Source organism: Arachis hypogaea, chromosome 2 (assembly GCF_003086295.3).
Source record: "Arachis hypogaea cultivar Tifrunner chromosome 2, arahy.Tifrunner.gnm2.J5K5, whole genome shotgun sequence".
NCBI lineage: Eukaryota > Viridiplantae > Streptophyta > Magnoliopsida > Fabales > Fabaceae > Arachis > Arachis hypogaea.
This window is the reverse complement of record NC_092037.1, coordinates 75165864-75180613: the sequence shown is the minus strand read 5'-3', so window position 1 is coordinate 75180613 and position 14750 is coordinate 75165864. Positions and strand designations below refer to the sequence as shown.

The 14750-nt window shown below is 38.4% G+C and overlaps 1 non-coding gene across 1 annotated transcript; it reads left to right on the top strand.

Moving 5' to 3' along the window:
• The first annotated feature begins 3100 nt into the window (after window positions 1-3100).
• On the top strand, window positions 3101-3208 carry LOC112765813 (small nucleolar RNA R71). The gene has a single exon (XR_003183929.1). It is a non-coding gene; the product is annotated as a small nucleolar RNA R71 (small nucleolar RNA).
• Window positions 3209-14750: the final 11542 nt, after the last annotated feature.

Below are 14750 nucleotides of genomic sequence, written 5' to 3'. Positions count from 1 at the left end.
AATTCAACCGGCTTTCCTCTTGAATCTCTCTTTCATTGGGCACCCTCTTCACATATGACTGTGAGGACTTGGTCCAACCTTTGATCAAAGTTGACCCTTCTAGTGTAAGGATGTTCATCTCCTTGCATCATAGGCAAGTTGAATTCCAACCTTACACTTTCCGGACTAAAATCCAAGTATTTCCCCCGAACCATAGTAAGATAATTCTTTGGATCCGGGTTCACACCTTGGTCATGGTTCTTGGTGATCCATGCATTGGCATAGAACTCTTGAACCATCAAGATTCCGACTTGTTGAATGGGGTTGGTAAGGACTTCCCAACCTCTTCTTCGGATCTCATGTCGGATCTCCGGATATTCACCCTTTTTGAGTGAAAAAGGGACCTCGGGGATCACCTTTTTCAAGGCCATAACTTCATAGAAGTGGTCTTGATGCACCCTTGAGATGAATCCTTCCATCTCCCATGACTCGGAGGTGAAAGCTTTTGCCTTCCCTTTCCTCTTTCTAGAGGTCTCTCCGGCCTTGGATGCCATAAATGGTTATGGAAAAACAAAAAGCAATGCTTTTACCACACCAAACTTAAAATGTTTGCTCGTCCTCGAGCAAAAGAAGAAAGAAGAGAGTGGAAGAAGAAGAAATGAGGAGAAATGGAATGGCTTTGTATTCGGCCAAAGGGGAGAGAAATGGTGTTTAAGGTGTGTGAAAATGAAGGAGTGAAGGAGGGTTTATATAGGAGAGGGGGAGAGGGATGTTCGGCCATGTGAGGGTGGGTTTGGGTGGGAAAGTGGTTTGAATTTGAATGGTGAGGTTGGTGGGGTTTTATGAAGGATGGATGTGAGTGGTGAAGAGAAAGATGGGATTTGATAGGTGAGGGGTTTTTGGGGAAGAGGTGTTGAGGTGATTGGTGAATGGGTGAAGAAGAGAGAGAGAGTGGTAGGGTAGGTGGGGATCCTGTGGGGTCCACAGATCCTGAGGTGTCAAGGAAAAGTCATCCCTGCACCAAATGGCAAGCAAAATCATGTTTTGTGCCATTTCTGGCGTTAAACGCCGGGCTGGTGCCCATTTCTGGCGTTTAACGCCAGCTTCTTGCCCCTTTCTGGCGTTTAACGCCAGTCTGGTGCCCCTTTCTGGCGTTAAACGCCCAGAATGGTGCCAGACTGGGCGTTAAACGCCCAACAGCTAACCTCACTGGCGTTTAAACGCCAGTGGGTGCGTCCTCCAGGGTGTGCTGTTTTTCTTCCTGTTTTTCATTCTGTTTTTGCTTTTTTCATTAATTTTGTGACTTCTCATGATCATCAACCTACAAAAATATAAAATAACAAAAGAAAATAGTTAATTATAAAACATTGGGTTGCCTCCCAACAAGCACTTCTTTAATGTCATTAGCTTGACAGAGTACTCTCATGGAGCCTCAGAATTGCTTAGAGCTATGTTGGAACCTCCCAACACCAAACTTAGAGTTTGAGTGTGGGGGTTCAACACCAAACTTAGAGTTTGGTTGTGGCCTCCCAACACCAAACTTAGAGTTTGACTGTGGGGGCTCTGTTTGGCTTTGCTTTGAGAGAAGCTCTTCATGCTTCCTCTCCATGATGATAGAGGGGTATCCTTGGGTCTTAAACACCAAGGATTCTTCATTCACTTGAATGATCAACTCTCCTCTATCAACATCAATCACAGCCCTTGCTGTGGCTAGGAAGGGTCTGCCAAGGATGATGGATTCATCCATGCACTTCCCAGTCTCTAGGACTATGAAATCAGTAGGGATGTAATGGTCTCCAATCTTTACCAGAACATCCTCTACAAGTCCATGGGCTTGTTTTCTTGAATTGTCTGCCATCTCTAGTGAGATTTTTGCAGCTTGCACCTCAAAGATCCCTAACTTCTCCATTACAGAGAGAGGCATGAGGTTTACACTTGACCCTAAGTCACACAAGGCCTTCTTGAAGGTCATGGTGCCTATGGTACAAGGTATTGAAAACTTCCCAGGATCCTGTCTCTTTTGAGGCAGTTTCTGCCTAGACAAGTCATCCAGTTCTTTGGTGAGCAAAGGGGATTCATCCTCCCAAGTCTCATTTCCAAATAACTTGTCATTTAGCTTCATGATTGCTCCAAGGTATTTAGCAACTTGCTCTTCAGTGACATACTCATCCTCTTCAGAGGAAGAATACTCATCAGAGCTCATGAATGGCAGAAGTAAGTCCAATGGAATCTCTATGGTCTCAGTTTGAGCCTCAGATTCCCATGGTTCCTCATTGGGGAACTCATTGGAGGTCAGTGGACGTCCAGTGAGGCCTTCCTCAGTGGCGTTCACTGCCTCTTCTCCTTCCCAAAATTCGGCCATGTTGATGGCCTTGCACTCTCCTTTTGGATTTTCTTCTGTATTGCTTGGAAGAGTACTAGGAGGGAGTTCAGTAATTTTCTTGCTCAGCTAACCCACTTGTCCTTCCAAGTTTCTGATGGAGGACCTTGTTTCAGTCATGAAACTTTGTGTGGTTTTGATTAGATCAGAGACCATGGTTGCTAAGTCAGAGGTATTCTGCTTAGAACTCTCTGTCTGTTGCTGAGAAGATGATGGAAAAGGTTTGCTATTGCTAAACCTGTTTCTTCCACCATTATTGTTATTGAAACCTTGTTGAGGTCTCTGTTGATCCTTCCATGAAAAATTTGGATGATTTCTCCATGAAGGATTATAGGTGTTTCCATAGGATTCTCCCATGTAATTCACCTCTTCCATTGAAGGGTTCTCAGGATCATAAGCTTCTTCCTCAGATGAAGCTTCCTTAGTACTGCTTGGTGCATTTTGCATTCCAGACAGACTTTGAGAAATCATATTGACTTGTTGAGTTAATATTTTATTCTGAGCCAATATGGCATTCAGAGTGTCAATCTCAAGAACTTCTTTCTTCTGACTAGTCCCATTGTTCACAGGATTTCTTTCAGAAGTGTACATGAATTGGTTATTTGCAACCATTTCAATCAGTTCTTGAGCTTCAGTAGGCGTCTTCTTCAGATGAAGAGATCCTCCTGCAGAGCTATCCAAAGACATCTTGGATAGTTCAGAGAGACCATCATAGAAAATACCTATGATGCTTCATTCAGAAAGCATATCAGAAGGACACTTTCTGATTAATTGTTTGTATCTTTCCCAAGCTTCATAGAGGGATTCTCCTTCCTTCTGTCTGAAGGTTTGGACTTCCATTCTAAGCTTACTCAATTTTTGAGATGGAAAGAACTTTGCCAAGAAGGCATTGACTAGCTTTTCCCAAGAGTCCAGGCTTTCCTTAGGTTGAGAGTCCAACCATGTTCTAGCTCTGTCTCTTACAGCAAAAGGGAATAGCATAAGTCTGTAGACCTCAGGGTCAACCCCATTAGTCTTGACAGTGTCACAGATTTGCAAGAACTCAGCTAAGAACTGATGAGGATCTTCCAATGGAAGTCCATGGAACTTGCAATTCTGTTGCATTAGAGAAACTAATTGAGGCTTAAGCTCAAAGTTGTTTGCTCCAATGGCAGGGATAGAGATGCTTCTCCCATGGAAATCGGGAGTAGGTGCAGTAAAGTCACCCAGCACCTTCCTTGCATTGTTGGCATTGTTGTTTTCGGCTGCCATGTGTTCTTCTTCTTTGGAGAATTCGGTCAGGTCCTCTAAAGAGAGTTGTGCTTTGGCTTCTCTTAGCTTTCTCTTCAAGGTCCTTTCAGGTTCAGGATCAGCCTCAACAAGAATGCCTTTGTCTTTGCTCCTGCTCATATGAGAGAGAAGGGAACAAGAAATGTGGAATCCTCTATGTCACAGTATAGAGATTCCTTGAAGTGTCAGAGGAAAAGAAGAGCAGAAGACAGAAGTAGAAAATTCAAACTTGTCAAAGGAGATGGAGTTCGAATTTTGCATTAAGGAATAGTGTTAGTCCATAAATAGAAGGATGTGAGAAGAAGGGAAGTGATTTTCGAAAATTAAGTGAAAATTTTGAAAACATTTTTGAAAAACATTACTTAATTTTCGAAAATGAAAGTGGAAAAGAAATCAAGTGATTTTTGAAAAAGATTTTAAAATTAGAAATCAAAACGATTTAATTGAAAATTATTTTGAAAAAGATATGGTTAAGAAGATTTGATTAGTTTTAAAAAAAATGTGATTGAGAAGATATGATTTGAAAAACATTTTAAAAGGATTTGATTTTAAAGAAGATTTGATTTTGAAAATTAAAAACTTGACTAACAAGAAAAGATATGATTCAAACATTAAACCTTCCTCAACAGAAAAGGCAACATACTTGAAGTGTTGAATCAAATCATTAATTGATAGTAAGTATCTTTGAAAATGGAAAGAAATTGATTTTGAAAACTCATGATTGAAAAGATATGATTTGAAAAAGATTTGATTTTGAAAAACTTTGAAAACCTGAAAAAAATTGCATTGAAAAACAGATTCTTCCCTCTTGTGCCATCCTGGCGTTAAACGCCCAAAAGGGTATAGTTTTGGGCGTTAAACGCCCAACCAGGTACCCTGGCTGGCGTTTAAACGCCAGTCTGTCCTTCTTCACTGGGCGTTTTGAACGCCCAGCTTTTTCTGTATAATTCCTCTGCAGCATGTTCTGAATCTTCAATTCTCTGTATTATTGACTTGAGAAGACACAAATTAAAAATATTTTTAGATTTTTAATAATTAAAATGCAACTAGAATCAAATAACAATGCATGCAAGACACCAAACTTAGCAGTTTGTATACTACTGACACTAATGAGAATGCATATGAGACACACAAAACACTCAAGTCAAGAGAATTTAAAGATTAGTGTAAGAAATCATCAAGAACATCTTGAAGATCACTAAGACACATGAATGAATGCATGCAATTGACACCAAACTTAACATGAGACACTAGACTCAAACAAGAAATATTTTGGATTTTATGACTTTGTAAATTTTTTTTTGTGCTTTTTTCGAAAATTAAGTGGAAAAAGAAAATAAAGGTATCAAAATTCTTAATGAGAATTCCAGGAATCAGTGCAATGCTAGTCTAAGACTCCGGTCCAGGAATTAGACATGGCTTCACAGCCAGCCAAGCTTTCAAAGAAAGCTTTGGTCCAAAACACTAGACATGGCCAAAGGCCAGCCAAGCCTTAGCAGATCACTGCTCCAAAAGCAAGATTGATAAAAATCAACAAGCTTTTGTGATGATAAGTTGAAACCTCGGTCCAATGAGATTAGACATGGCTTCTCAGCCAGCCAGACTTCAACAAATCATCATGAAACTCTAGAATTCATCTTCAATAATTTTGAAAAAAAATAAATACCTAATCTAAGCAACAAGATGAACCGTCAGTTGTCCAATCTAGAACAATCCCCGGCAACGGCGCCAAAAACTTGGTGCTGTTGCCGGATCTTGGCACTGATGTTACCAAAAGCTTGCTCAAAACTTGAACAATCCCCGGCAACGGCGCCAAAAACTTGGTGCGCGAAATTGTGAACAATACTTTTCACAACTCTCATAATCCCCGGTCATGAACCCCAAAAACTTGGTAGCTCAATACCATGGCATTACACAACTTCGCACAACTAACCAGCAAGTGCACTGGGTCGTCCAAGTAATAAACCTTACGCGAGTAAGGGTCGATCCCACGGAGATTGTTAGTATGAAGCAAGCTATGGTCATCTTGTAAATCTTAGTCAGGCAAACTCAAATGGATATGGTGATGAACGAAATAAACATAAAGATAAAGATAGAGGTACTTATGTAATTCATTGGTAGGAACTTCAGATAAGCGCATGAAGATGCCTTCCCTTCCGTCTCTCTGCTTTCCTACTGTCTTCATCCAATCCTTCTTACTCCTTTCCATGGCAAGCTTATGTAGGGTTTCACCGTTGTCAATGGCTACCTCCCATCCTCTCAGTGAAAACGTTTGCCTATGCTCTGTCACAGCATGGGGTAATCAGCTGTCGGTTCTCGGTCAGGCCGGAATAGAATCCATCGATTCTTTTGCGTCTGTCACTAACGCCCCGCCTGCTAGGAGTTTGAAGCACGTCACAGTCATTCAATCCTTGAATCCTACTCAGAATACCACAGACAAGGTCAGACCTTCCGGATTCTCTTGAATGCCGCCATCAGTTCTAGCCTATACCACGAAGACTCTGATCTCACGGAATGGTTGGCTCATTTGTCAGACGAGCACTCGGTTGTCAGGCGATCAACCATGCATCGTGCAATCAGGAATCCAAGAGATATTCACCCAATCGAAGGTAGAATAGAGGTGGTTGTCAGTCACACGTTCATAGGTGAGAATGATGATGAGTGTCACGGATCATCACATTCATCAAGTTGAAGAACAAGTGATATCTTAGAACAAGAACAAGTGGAATTGAATGGAAGAACAATAGTAATTGCATTAATACTCGAGGTACAGCAGAGCTCCACACCTTAATCTATGGTGTGTAGAAACTCCACCGTTGAAAATACATAAGAACAAGGTCTAGGCATGGCCGAATGGCCAGCCTCCCAATGATCTAAGATAGCATAAAAATGAATATAGCTACCAAAGTCCCTTAATACAATAGTAAAAGGTCCTACTTATAGAGAACTAGTAGCCTAAGGTTTACAAAAATGAGTAAATGACATAAAAATCCACTTCCGGGCCCACTTGGTGTGTGCTTGGGCTGAGCAATGAAGCATTTTCGTGTAGAGACTCTTCTTGGAGTTAAACGCCAGCTTTAGTGCCAGTTTGGGCGTTTAACTCCCATTTGGGTGCCAGTTCCAGCGTTTAACGCTGGGATTTCTGAGGGTGACTTTGAACGCCGGTTTGGGCCATCAAATCTTGGGCAACGTATGGACTATCATATATTGCTGGAAAGCCCAGGATGTCTACTTTCCAACGCCGTTGAGAGCGCTCCAATTGGGCTTCTGTAGCTCCAGAAAATTCACTTCGAGTGCAGGGAGGTCAGAATCCAACAGCATCTGCAGTCCTTTTTGGTCTCTGAATCAGATTTTTGCTCAGGTCCCTCAATTTCAGCCAGAAAATACCTGAAATCACGGAAAAACACACAAACTCATAGTAAAGTCCAGAAAAGTGAATTTTAACTAAAAAATAATAAAAATATACTAAAAACTAACTATATCATACCAAAAACATACTAAAAACAATGCCAAAAAGCGTACAAATTATCCGCTCATCAGAGTGATTCGAGTGTATACACGTCCGGAGAGGGTTTGACGCTCGATTCTTTGTTTTGGCTTTTATGAGCTTTGTTCTTGCAAGTATACTTTTACTTCATTTTTGAGATTTAAATTAGTGGAATCCAGCTTATGTGTGTTCTTGGAGAATTTGTTTACTTTTAACCAAGTAGTTAGAAGCATTTAGCATGTAGTTGCATCCTTGTAGTTAAACTGCATTGCCTAAGTCTTACCATTTTCCCTTCACTCTTTTGTCTCACATGAACTTAGCATGAGGACATGCTAATATTTAAGTATGGGAAAAGGGCTGCCAGGGGTTGCTGCTGCTGGTTTTGATTCTGTTACATTGATTCAGGTCTGTTCTGTTCCTTGGTTTAAACAATTTGCATGCTCTGTTTTGTCAATTTTAATTGCCATGTTCTTGTTTTAATTCAATTTTAGTCTTGGATTTGTTTTGAATTTTATAGAGTTATGTTTGTTTTTTATTCTTATCTAATTCGAATCCTTGTCTTGATACATCCATCGTCATTGCCATATGAAATTGACATTGCTACTGTTTCGGTTGCATGCTTGCTGCTGCCATGAAATTAAAAGAGAAGGGAGTTGTCACGTTTAATCTAAGTGAATTCAGCTAATTGAGGAAGGGGATTTAAATTAAATGGTGTTAATTTAAGAATGCCTACAAGGTTTATTGAATAATTGCGAATAAGATTAATAGTTGTGAGTAATTGATTGATTACATGAATGTTGGATTGTGGTTAAGATTGTGTTTGGAGTTGTGATTGAATTGAGTGTAACTATGTGTGGTAGATGATTAAAATATTGATTGTTGGCTGTTGAAATGTTGTTTGGTATGTTGTTGTTGCCGTGAAAGTGACTCGAGACTAGTTGAGAATTGTGATTTTAACTTATTATGTATAATTGGATTTTGATGGAGGTGATTGTGGAATGTGGTTACTGGGGTTTACATTATGTTATTTTGCACATTTGAAATTGTGTTTATGGTGTCATGGAGCAGAGTTTCTATAATGTTATGATAGGATTTATCTATTTTGGGGGGGGAGAGGGCGGGGTTAAAGGATGGAATATAAGCTTGACAGTGTATTGCATTTTCTGTTGGTGCAGCATAGATTGAGATTGGGGAAGTACAAGAGAGATTTATATTCTTTGCAAAAGGAAGGGGAAAACTTTCAGGCCATGTGGAGCCCTGATGGCAAATTAATCGCTATTCTTGTAAGTTCTTCTGAATGTTGATATGTGAATAGTGAATTAGTGAGCATTTTGAAAATATTTTGATTATACATGTTTGATTAAGAGGTAATAAGTAATCCTGCATATTTGTTGATGATTATGAAATGTGGCTTACAACCTTTGGAGGATGTATGCAAATGAAAAATGAAGCTATCTGTTGGGATTCATATTATCTGAATGATAGTAGGCTATATTGTGAAATGAAAAATACTGCTTGCTCAATCTATTCTATATTTAGAAAGCTTGTTGAATTAGTCCTTGTATCCAAAGTAAGAACAATTAAAACCTTTATGGTTATATGTTTTTTCATGTCTATATCCAGGTACTAGTGAGATATCATATGTTCAATTTTATCTAGGGCCTTTGTTTTGTTTCCAAATTCACAATCTTAGTAACTTGTGCGTTGAAATTATTATTGTATATTAGCTAAGAAATAAGTAATGAATTGGCTGTTTTTTATGGAACCGTAGATGGTGGAAATATCCAAGTTTTACGGGAGGTTTTGCCAAAATTTTTCTAAAAAATTTAGATAAAAGTTAATAGAAAAAATTATAATTGGTGTTATATCTTGTTTCTAATTTTTTGTTTCGCTTTTTCTCATTTACAGGAGTGCTAAAATGGTGACAACATACTACCTAAAGGACTCAAGAATATTTTGACTCATAGATACACTAATCTATGTTGGACTTTTAACTTTTGGATGAACTAGTGTAAGAAATATAACTTGTAGAACTAATCAACGTAGACACTAATGCTATTTTGTTTTAAAACAATTTTAGTTAAATGAAACATGTTTGAATTATCTATGCTTTTACATATTATATACATGTCAACTTGCTCATTAAATTAGTTAATATATAAGTTAATTAGAAAAATAATTTGGTAAATTATGGAAGCAATTTGTATTAAAAAAAAAGTAAAAAATTATTAAAAAATAAATATTATGCTTTTGTAACTAAAGAAAAAAATGTTACAAAATCAAGTTATATTTTGTAACAAAATTTCATGATAGAAAAAAATATTTTGTCACCAAAAATATTTTGAAAATCAAAATTTGTTATCACTTTTGTAACGTGTTTCGGTTTTTGTATCAAAATATTTGTTACAAAATATTAGTTTGAATTGTAACAGTTCCATTTTGTTACAAAACTTTTTTTGTAACGGGACATACTGCAACGGCCCTTTCTTTGTTACAAATTCTTTTTGTTTCAAAATTTCGGTTTTTGTTAACAATTTTTTTTTATAAATATTGCTTTTTCTTGAAGTGACCATTGATGTAGCTCCTGTAATAGTAAGAAGGGACAAACCATTATCACATGACCTTCTTTATCTTCTCCCAAGATTGAATTGGTGGTTTTCTATTCCATCTTCTCTTTTTGTCCAGCTCGGCCCACCAGACAAGGGCATAATCTGAGAATTCCACAGCTGCTAGTCTTACTTTTTTCACATCAGAGTAGTTGTGACACTAAAATAGGAGCTCCACCTTTCGTTCCCATTTCAGGTAAGGTTCAAGGTCACTTTAGCCTTTAAATTATAGGATGTGCATCTTGATAGCATTGAGGTTACTATCAATATCATCCCGTGGTCCATGACGTCGGGATCTGGGCGAAGTCTACTACTCCTCAAACTCCACAAAACGATTATGAATAAATTCTCGGACCGCACTCTTTGACTAGGGAAAAACGAATTGATTTGAGAATCCATGTCATCAAGACGTTGTTCAATTCTTGCAAGGATGCCAGCGAGTGTGTCGATGCAAATTGTTAGTTGTGGATCGGGATTTTCTTCGTTGTTAGCCATAAATGATCTGTGAAAGAAAAGACCTCACAACACTCTTATCATGTGTATCACTCGGAGTATGACACTCGTATTTACACTCAATACGTGGCTTTTACCCTATGTGGAGCTCACCACTCTTGTCCTTTTCTACTCTTGGATTACTTTAACAAGTTGTACTTCATAAAATGAGAAATTGAAATACCAAACTAAGATAATCTGAATGATAGAGACATTCAACTTGACAAGAAGACAATCAAAATATGTCACAAAGGAAGGAAAACAAGAAGTGATACTAAAATGACAGAAACTAGCAAAATTGAATCCTAATTGGAACCCAAAGAAAATTTAGAAAGCTAAAACAAAGGTGAAAAAAATTTGAAATTTTGCTTCTTTTTTTTTACATTTTTTATCCCTTTTTTTGTTTGCAGATGTTAACTTTAATATATGGAAATTGAAGTAATGGATTTTAAGTAAGAAATTTTAGTTTTTTTTTTTCGAAGTAACTGAAGTAAATTTGCAGAAATTGAAGAGAAAAATAAAGAGACTAAGCAAGAATCCTGGAACGTGCAGATAAATAAGAATTTACCTACGACCTGTAACTGATACCAAATGATAAGAAATTGATTGGGGCTTAGGGATTTTATCACAATAGATCAGGATTATTCAGTAAAGGGCACACCCAAAAAACACAGCGAAAACACAAAAGATAGATAAATAGGGTTTTTCCTACTAGACTCTAAGAATCATGTTCTTAGTAACCTAGGTCACTGGAAGGGGCTTCCTACTAGACCTTCAAAGAACCTGTCCTTGACAACTGGTACACGAAATCGAGATCTCACACACTTTCTTCACAACTCCGCACAACTAACCAGCAAGTGCACTGGGTCGTCCAAGTAATACCTTATGTGAGTAAGGATTGATCCCACAGAGATTGTCAGCTTGAAGCAAGCTATGGTCATCTTGTAAATCTCAGTTAGGCAGATTCAAATGGTTATGGGATTTTAATAATTAAAAGATGAATAAGACATAAAATAAGATAGAGATACTTATGCAATTCATTGGTGGGAATTTTAGATAAGCATATGGAGATGCTTTGTTCCTTCTGAATCCCTGCTTTCCTACTGCCTTCATCCAGTCATGCGTACTCCCTTCCATGGCAAGCTGTATGTTGGGGGATCACCGTTGTCAATGGCTACCGTCTGTCCTCTCAGTGAAAATGGTCCGGCTACGGGTTATGTAGGGCTAATCATCTATCGGTTCTCGATCGTGTCGGAATAAGATCCATTGATCCTTTTACACACTATCACTGTGCCCAACAGTCACGAGTTTGAAGCTCATCACAGTCATGCCATCACAGATCCTACTCAGAATACCACAGACAAGGTTTAGACTTTTCGGATCTCAAGAATGTTGCTAATTAATTCTAGCTTATACCACGAAGACTCTGATCGCACGGAATGGAAGACTCTGTTGTCAGGAGAGGCAACCATGCATCGTGAACCAGGAGGCCAAGAGATACACAATCAAGCTATTGCAAATAGAACGGAAGTGGTTGTCAGGAACGCGTTCATAAGTGAGAATGATGATGAGTGTCACGGATCATCACATTCATTAGGTTGAAGTACGAGTGAATATCTTAGAATAACAATAAGCTTGAATTGAATAGAAGAACAATAGTACTTTGCATTAATTCATGAGGAACAGTAGAGCTCCACACCTTAATCTATGATGTGTAGAAACTCCACCGTTGAAAATACATAAGAACACGGCCATGCCTCCCAAATACATGAAACAACTGAAAAAGGGTTCAAAGACCTGATCCCACAATCAAAGATGATCAAAAGATGAAAATACAATAGTAAAAGATCCTATTTATAGTGAACTAGTAACCTAAGGTTTATAGAAATAAGTAAATGATGCAGAAATCCACTTTCGGGGCCCACTTGGTGTGTGCTTGGGCTGAGCATTGAAGCTTTCACGTGTATAGGTTTCTCTTGGAGTTAAACGCCAGCTCTGGTGCCAGTTTGGGCATTTAACTCCAGCTTTTATGCCAGTTTTGGCATTTAACGCCAGAAAAGGGTCTTTTACCGGCGTTTTGACGCCAATTTAGGCCATCAAATCTCGGGCAAAGTATGGACTATTATACATCGCTGGAAAGCCCAAGATGTCTACTTTCCAACACAATTGAAACGCACCAATTGGGCTTCTGTAGCTCCAGAAAATTCATTTCGAGTGCAGGAAGGTCAGAATCCAATAGCATCTGCAGTCCTTTTTCAGCCTCTAAATCAGATTTTTGCTCAGGTCCCTCAATTTCAGCCAAAAAATACCTGAAATCATAGAAAAACACACAAACTCATAAAGTCCAGAAATATAATTTTTGCATAAAAACTAATAATTATATACTAAAAACTAACTAAATCATGCTAAAAACTACCTAAAAACAATGCCAAAAAGCATATAAATTATCCTTTCATCACAAAACCAAACTTAAATTGTTGCTTGTCCCCAAACAACTAAAAACAAAATAGGATAAAAAGAAGAGAATATACAATGAATCTCACAATATCAATGAAACTTAGTCCCAATTAGATGAGCGGGGCTAGTAGCTTTTTGTTTCTAAACAGTTTTGGCATCTCACTTTATCCTTTGAAATTCAGAATGATTGGCATCTATAGGAATGCAGAATTTAGATAGTGTTATTGATTCTCCTAGTTCAGTATGTTAATTCTTGAACACAGCTGCTTTATGAGTCTTGGCCGTGACCCTAAGCATCTTGTTTTCCAGTATTACCACCGGATACATAAATGCCACAGACACATAACTGGGTGAACCTTTTCAGATTGTGACTCAGCTTTGCTAAAGTCCCCAGTTAGAGGTGTCCAGAGTTCTTAAGCACACTCTTTCTGCTTTGGGTCACGACTTTAACCACTCAATCTCAACCTTTTCACTTGGACCTTCATGACACAAGCACATGGTTAGGGACAGCTTGATTTAGCCGCTTAGGCCAGGATTTTATTCCTTTGGGCCCTCCTATCCATTAATGCTCAAAGCCTTGGATCCTCTTTACCCTTGCCTTTTGGTTCAACGGGCTATTGGCTTTTTCTGCTTACCTTTTCTTTCTTCTCTCTCTTTTTTTCTCTTTTTTTTGGCCACTTTTTTCTTTTTCACTGCTTTTTCTTGCTTCAAGAATCAATTTCATGGTTTTTCAGATTATCAACAACATTTTTCTTTGTTCATCATTCTTTCAAGAGCCAACAATTTTAGCATTCATAAACTTCACTATAAAAAATATGCACTGTTCAAGCATTCATTCAGAAAAACAAAAAGTATTGCCACCACATCAAAATAATTAAATTAATTTCAAGATAAAATTTGAAATTCATGTACTTCTTGTTCTTTTGTAATTAGGAACATAGATAACACATGGAATTACTCAAGCATTCATTCTTTTGTGAAGGATTCATGGAATTATTCATAGCTTTAAGGTGTAGACACTAGACACTAATGATCATGTAATGAAGACACAAACATAGATAACACATAAAGCATAGAAATCGAAAAATAGAAAAATAAGAACAAGGAAATTAAAGAATGGGTCCACCTTAGTGATGGCGGCTAGTTCTCTTTCTTGAAGATCCTATGGAGTGCTTGAGCTCATCAATGTCTCTTCCTTGCCTTTGTTGCTCTTCCCTCATGGCTATTTGATCCTCTCTAATTTCATGGAGAATAATGGAGTGCTCTCGGTGCTCCATCCTTAGTTGCTCCATATTGGAACTCAAATCTTCCAAAGAGGTATTGAGTTGCTCCCAATAGTTGTTTGGAGGAAATTGCATCCCTTGAGGCATCTCAGGGATTTCTTGATGAGGGACTTCCTCATGCTCTTGTTGAGGTCCATGAGTGGGCTCTCTTATTTGCTCCATCCTCTTTTTAGTGATGGGCTTGTCCTCTTCAATGAGGATGTCTTCCTCTATGACAATTCCAGCTAAATTGCATAGGTGACAGATGAGATGAAGGAAGGCTAACCTTGCTAAAGTGGAAGGTTTGTCAGCAACCTTGTATAGTTCTAGAGGTATAATCTCATGAACTTCCACTTCCTCTCCAATCATGATGCTATGGATCATGATAGCCCGATCTACAGTCACTTCGGATTGGTTGCTAGTAGGAATGATAGAGTGTTGGATGAATTCCAACCATCCTCTAGCCACGGGTTTAAGGTCATGCCTTCTCAATTGAACCGGCTTGCCTTTAGAGTCTCTTTTCCACTGAGCTCCTTCCACACATATGTCCATGAGGACTTGGTCCAACCTTTGATCAAAGTTGACCCTTCTAGTGTAGGGATGTGCATCTCCTTACATCATTGGCAAGTTGAATGCCAACCTTACATTTTCCGGACTGAAATCTAAGTATTTCCCCTGAACCATTGTAAGCCAATTCTTTGGGTTCAGGTTTACACTGTGATCATGGTTCTTGGTGATCCATGCATTGGCATAGAAATCTTGAACCATTAAGATTTTGACTTGTTGAATGGGGTTAGTAAGAACTTCCCAACCTCTTC